The following is a 7247-nucleotide window of genomic DNA, read 5'->3' on the forward strand; positions in this document are numbered from 1 at the left end:
ATTTTCCTAATGACTTATTTCTAATCTATTTTAATTGTTCGTTGCGTGTATAATTATTGTTCACTGAATTTGTCAGAATATTCCGATGTTAAATGCACCAATATATATTATTACCTTATTTTTATTTATTTATATATATATATATATATATATATATATATATTTTTTTTTTTTTTTTGTTTGTTTTAGCAAGCCTAAGCTTACAGGCCATATGGTGCAAGGAAGCCTGACTCATTGCTGCACCAGCCAAAAAAAATAAAAAAAAAAAAAACCGTGAAAATAATAAAATTAAATACAATAAATAATAAAAAAGAAAAATTTTTGGGCCCCTGTGCAAAGACCTCCGAAGTGGACACCCCTCCCCCCCGACTTTGGTGTTTCATGTTTTAATTAACAAGGAAAACCTTAAAATTAACATAGTTAACATGAAACTTTATTCGTAAAAATCCGTAAAAATATTATTTTTAATGTACATTTTAAGTAATATTCAACAGATCTAAACTAAAAAAAAACTGCTCAAAAATTGATACATCAAAATAAGCAATTTAATAATCTATAACGATATAATGAGGTTGAATTATAAATTTGGCTGCTATGTAAAAATTCTTCTAACTTGCCTTTGTTTGAAAAATCATTAATGTTCTTTAGGGTCATTTTGGCGGCTTTTTTTTTTTTTTTTTTTTTTTTTTTTTTTGTGTCCAACAGCTAGTATAGCGAGATAATTTAATCTGATTTGACCCATATAATTTTTTTTTTTTTTTTTTTTTTTTGTTGTAGTCCTTTATTATTATTATTATTTTTTTTTTTTTTGATTTACCGGAAATGTAAGACACGATGTATGGGTTCTCTACTATTATGTAGTAATATTATTATTGTTATATAGTAATAATAATAATATTATTATTATTTTCTCTTTTTTTATGTTTATAAAAAGTTATCGGGACAGACTAGTGTTCTCCACCTCGTATTCATGGGCCCTTTGGCTTTATCAATTCTTGTTGTTGTTATTTGGTTTTTAGGAGCTAGTTAGTTAGTTATTTGGTTTTTAGGAGCATTAGCAACTAAGGCCATATTGCTCCGGGATATGCGGTGGTCATTCCCTGACCTTTCCACATCCTCTGTATTTGGTGGTGACAGGCTCGAACCCCCCGGTCTTATCAAAAAGTGTATGCTATGCACTGCTGCTCCTTCCCACCTGGCTACGGAGGCGCCATCAATTCTTGTACCGTGTAAGCTATGTGACTAGGAAAAGGTGTTTTTTTGTTTTTGTTCGTATGTACCCTCATTTATTTTATTTTTACGAAGATATACAAGATCAAATATCCACGATTACGATGAAGATAACTTAACGGCATCTTCATGGTAATTTTAGTTTAGTAAATCGTTCAGTAAATCACTAGACTTCCTATACTTTTCAGCATTTTCTTAACACTGTTATAACCGAGTGTTGAAGCATGAGGATACAGAAATGCACGTGTTCGAATACACACAGAGTCAAAGTATTCATGCACCCTTCGAACTATGAGAAGGTAAATGGTATTATGTCGCAAATATTACCATAAGTGGGCGGGCGCTGGAAAGGAAAGTTAAATCAAATTAGAATGGTTAAAAAATTTTCTTAGTTGAATCGTTACGCTGATGCAAAAGCCAAAAATGTCACAGTTAGGCCGCCGTAGCCTAGTGGTCAGGCGCGCGCGTGCATAAGTACACGTGTCTTGAGTGACTGGAGTTCAAGCCCGTGACTGCTGAATACGGTGCTGTTTCTTGTATTCTGTCTATCTTGTGAACTCCTCTGATCATTTGGTCGTCCCGGAGTATAAACAGAAAATTTATTATTATAACTTTAGAGATTTGCGTATGCTGTACTGTTCTCGAAAGGACGTACCCTTTATTTGTAGTGCAATACTAAGGAATTTCGTTGTGATACTATTGCATATGAGAAATCAGTGCCATTAAGAGAAAATAAAAAACAAATCTGATATATAAACCTTCCCTACTTTCCCCATTAACGTTACTAAATTTGATCAGACATGGCAAGAACTGTTGTAATTTCCCGTAGACAAACGTGTTACACCTGGTGTTTTCAGTAATTCAGGAAACAAAAACGAAGTGTGCGTTACGTTCGTATTTCCATTCACCCCAAATCCGGAAAATGACTTAAAGGAAGTTGAGTAAATGCTTTCCGAAAATTATTGCCAAAAAACAAACCTACATTTGAAGATGAGAAGGAGCCAGTATGTAAAATATCGATTTAGTTCGTTCGGTAGACATTCTGGATATGCATAATTTACCAAATTATTCATAATACACAATTTAGTTTTCGCAGTCTAACTGTATCCTGAGGGTACAGTTTGTCTGCAATGTTAAAGTAAATGCCTATTCTTTGCCAAATATATTTTAATTTAAACATTTAAGTTTTAGTGAGAAAGCTGTTTATCCAAGCGAAAACGGGGAAACTGATCTGCAATTTATGATGTTATAACCGTTTCTCGTCCAACTGAATGTCAGCATTTTAAGCATCCCCCTACCTCTTCAAAGTAACATAGTAAGCTTAGCTAAATTAGGTTCCACATTCAAAAAATAAATGTTCTCAGAGGATCTTTAAGATATTAATGAACATGCCCACTTTCCTACCTAGTCTTCTGCCTTAATTAAGACAGCACACATAGTTAAGAAGTTACGTTACTACGACATGCTAAATTAAAGGGAGGTGCTTAGCTCCCCCCCCCCCATCAGAGGCTGAATTTTGACATAAATCAGACCCAAAGCATATGAAGAAGCCCTAAAATTGTAATTGTTGATTTTTATCCTCACAAAAGGAAACAGCATGATCCCAAGCCATGGTTTATTTTGCTTATGTCTAAATTGGATCTTAGCAACTTCTGGAAGCAATTAATATGCTTCCAGACGTTATGATCCAAACTTTTCTGAGGTGAAACTGAAGTTTGACAAATATATTGAGCTTTTCTTTTGTTAATATTAGCAGTTCGAAGTTCACATACACTCGTCCAAGAATTTAAACTGTTTTATGGTGAATATGAAAGCTATTGCATTCAAGGTAAATGTAATGCTAATTTTAAATTATATTTACTGGCAAGGAAGAGAAATTGGAAAATTCAGTTATCACCTCTAGTTTAGTAATTCTTTAAAAGGTGGATTGTAGTGTCGCGGAAGCGGATCCTGAGGAGATCTAAGCAAGCTGAAAATTGGAAAATAATGAATAGATAAATCTGGACTATTTAGTTCTCATGAATTACTTACTGCCTTGTATTTTTTTTTTTTTTTCACCTGAATTACAGTTATCATGACTTACTGTAATAAATGAAATAGTAACTTTATTTTAACATGAATAAATTATTAACTGTTAAAATTGTTTAAGTTATTTACAGCTAAATAAAAAAACTAAGCAAATAAAACCTTAGCAGTGCTTTTCTAAACACTGGTGTTTCTAGTATTGAAAATAATATTCCCACGCGCACAATTATTTTATTTATTTATTTATTATTTTTATTTATTTATTTATTTGCTTCAAGAACAGAAACATCAATAAATTAAAGATTAGGAAAGCAGTTTACCGAGCAAAAACATTCAACTCACCTGATACTAGGATAAGAAGTAACGGCTCACTTTAACTAATAAAATCTCTGTGAACAATTATTCAGTTTTATCATTTCTCCTAAATAGTACTCTCTCCTGGTGATTTTAGCACCGCCTAGTGACATGTGCCAAATTAATTGTGCATCGTATCACTACTCATAACTTTAGAGAATTCCGACGTTTATTTTCTAAGTTTTAAAAAAGTGGGACAATCTCACAGAGGAATTTACTGCGGTACCTTTCGAGGCCCTTAAGCAGTAAAAGAGAACCAAGAAATGTTGAGTCAGGTTATGTCTTTATTTGTGTATATGTATAACAAATGACAACACGACACTTAACTATGTTCATGAAATCGGATGATGTTGCATCTTCACATTTTCTACAAAACGCTGGAGCTGTTATTGGTTTCTCGCCGTAAAACTTGCACAAGTTGAAGTTTGCTGGATGAAGTACTGTCGTGAAATTAAAGCGATAATTGTATTGTTTTGACTCGGACAGTCTGGCATTTGAGCCTGCTGTCCGGTAAACAAATTAAGAAAATACCAGATATTTAAATGTCCAGTATTTTCTAATTAAGTAAGTTTGATGAATATAATTTTAGTTAGATTCACTTTTCATTGTAGTTAACAGATTTTACAACCATTGTTAGTTACTCCATTCTCTAATCGTTATTATTCTTGCTTAGCCAGAATAATAAAGTTTCAAATGTTTCAATAAAAGTTCAGTTTCTGTGGACAGATGAACATTACAGTTTGTACGATGAATCTGTACGAAGTAACGTTGAGTGGGCATGGTTTATTTATATACCTCTCAATTCTTCAGATGTGAAAAAAAAAAAAAAAAAAAAAAATGCTGCATAATCAAATTTTAAATTATAGCTTTGTAAAAGGCGTTACATGGAAATTAATCATTAAATTTCAAAAAAAAAAAAAAAAAAAAAACCACCTTTGTTTTGCAAATTAAATGATTTATTGTTAACGAGGGGTGAAAAAAAGGTGCATTCAATTAACTAAATAAAATTGCAGTTGATGTCGACATTCGGATTCCGTTCTCAAGACAGGTTGCTATAGCACAGAGGCGACTGGACTCTTCTGAGACATGTTGCTTGGCTTTAGTTTTCGACCTTTTGAAATTTTAGTTATTATTATTTTGAATGAAATCTTAGTTTAGTTCCAAATATATGTTAAATTAGTATTTCTTACCATAATGATGAGGAAAAAAAAAATTTTTTTTCCTGTTTTACGCGAAGCTTTCCTCTTTTGTGTGTGTGTGTGTGTGTGTGTGTGTGTGTGCGCGCGCGCAAACGCTCCCGCGTGTTTGCTGTTTTCTTGGAAACCAGCCATCTAACAAGTCTACTACTTAGAAAACCCGGGCCTTTTTCACCCGGTGTGAGTTCTGTAACGATAACACTGTGCTACCGCGCCAACTGTATTTGCGATATGTTGGTACTTCCCCAATCCAAAGGAATCTCCCCCGAATCCAAAGATGCTCTCATAATTAACCTCAATGATTCAATACAACCTTCGAGTTATCCCTCAAAACTACAGGGTATATGCCATCGACTCTGAAAGCCTTACTTGCCGTTATGCTCAAATGTTTTATACTCGTACTATTATATTAGGGTACCTGGAATATTAATTCAACTTCCCATATATATTGTGTGTGAGTTACGTAAAAACCCCGGTTTTTATGTAAAAAAAACCTTGACGCCTGAGACTGACTAACTCAGCCACAGAGTGAAAAAGCCCAGAAAAGTTCTTGGTGTCACCGATTGGATTCGAACCCGGGCCAGTGTGGGGAGGTTGGTGACGATACCACTATGTGAGCCATGCAGACTGTATTGACGATATGTTGGCAATCTCCCCTAAGTCTCAAGATGCTCTAATAATTAACCTCAATGGTTCAATACATCTCTCACGCTGTCCCTCAAAACTACAGGGTATATACCATCAATTCCGGGAGCCTAACTTGCCTTTATGCTCAAATGTTTTTCTAATAGACAATCAGCTGTAATTACGACTTCACTAACTTCACATGGCTCGGCCTCAATCAGACAGCCTCTTCTCAGCATGAAGGTCTTTCATAAAAACCAATTCAAAGTACCTATTCAATTCGTTCGCAACGTCAGCTAGGTTATCTAAGACTTTCCCGCACCCAGTGCACAAGGTTCCAATCGTTAGTTATCCAATCGAAAGTTAGCTTTCTTCTTCATTGCATTCACATACATGAAAAATTCCCTGTCCTCATTCTTTGCTCTCTTAGTCAAGCTTTCTCATACGCAGCTTTGTCCTCGCTGACCTTATTTGTGGTACTATTACAGATCAACTTGTACCTGTTGTAGGCTTCAGTACTTTTCATCGCTGTAACTGTCCCAATCTATCTTTTTCTGCTGTATTTGACTAGCCAATTCTGCAGTCACCCATTTTGGCATCCTCCCCATGCAATATTTTCTTAAAGGTATGTATGCATTCATGGCTTCTGCAGAACTCGGGTTTTTCATGGCTTCTGCAGAACACCCAGCAAACAGAAAATCGACCATAGAACACATGCAATTTACAGACAGTATACACGGAGAAATATGGCCTTAGTCGGTGATACTCCTAAACCCTACTACAACAACAAATTCAAATTATTGTATTATGGCTACCTGTAATTTCTTACATATACCCATGTATGTATTTTATGTCTGTAAATTGCGTGTGTTCTCTGGTCGATTTGTCTGTTTTGCTGGACGAAAAACCTTGCTATCTATGCTTGAGACCGACTAACTCAGCCACAGAGTGAAAAAAAGCCCATTAAATTTCCTTGCGTCATCGATGGGATTAAACAGCGGGCCTTTTCCACTTGGTGTGGGGAGGATGGTGACGATATCACTGTGCCACAAATCCCTCCTGTTGTATCTGGGCAGAATTCAGACATACACATTCTGACCCAACTTGCCACATTTTTTTTCAGCAAGGCCCCTCGACGTGGGCACCTGTACGTGGTGAGGGGACCTCCCAGTGACGCTGCTGGACTTCCAGACTAGCATCACTGGGATCCAACGCCCACAGCCCAGGTTCCAGGCTTACATCGATGGAATCCGGCGTGTTTGCCGTGCGCTGCGACCCGTGGAAATTCGGAAAGGGGGACCCTGGTGGTTGAGGGGCCCAGCTTCAATACACCACTTTGGCCCCTGCTTCGACAAGACGGGTGGTCCTGGAAGGCCCGGCTAGGATCAATCGGCTAGTAGGCTCGCCTGCGAGGGTCAACCGTGTCAATGCCACGCCCCTACCCTCATGGTCCGAGGGACAGGATTCAGGCTGGCGGCGGTGCGGGTATAGTGTCTGGGTAGCCCTGGCGTCCCACTCCCGAGCGCATTTATTGCATGCCGGGTAGTGGGCATCCCTTTGGGCTCCGTGGTGGGTGGGGAGCCCGGGCACTGAACAATATGAAAACCTCAATGAATCCTGATAAACCTATTTCTTCAGGGGCCCCAACCCGGTCCCTATCTGAAAACATAAACGGAGAGGCAGATAATATTATTGCGACAAAGAGGCAGCGAACTGAAACATCATCATCAGGGCCTGTCCCAAGATTTCTCATTATGCATTCCACCACTGAAAAACCGATTGGCAAAATGTCGCCCTTTTTTATTCAGAAAGGGTTAG

At 36.9% G+C, this 7247-nt stretch overlaps 1 protein-coding gene across 1 annotated transcript in view; it reads right to left on the bottom strand.

Moving 5' to 3' along the window:
• The window catches only part of LOC150080832 (uncharacterized), a 92269-nt gene extending 88428 nt beyond the window's left edge, over positions 1-3841 (bottom strand). Inside the window, exon 1 of the mRNA XM_090382119.1 lies at positions 3598-3841. The gene's annotated coding sequence lies outside the window, so the exon portion shown is untranslated. The remainder of the gene's footprint in view (positions 1-3597) is intronic.
• Positions 3842-7247: the final 3406 nt, after the last annotated feature.

This window comes from Mastigoproctus giganteus, chromosome 9 (assembly GCF_048544385.1).
Source record: "Mastigoproctus giganteus isolate SK-2022 chromosome 9, ASM4854438v1, whole genome shotgun sequence".
Classification (NCBI taxonomy): Eukaryota; Metazoa; Arthropoda; class Arachnida; order Uropygi; family Thelyphonidae; genus Mastigoproctus; species Mastigoproctus giganteus.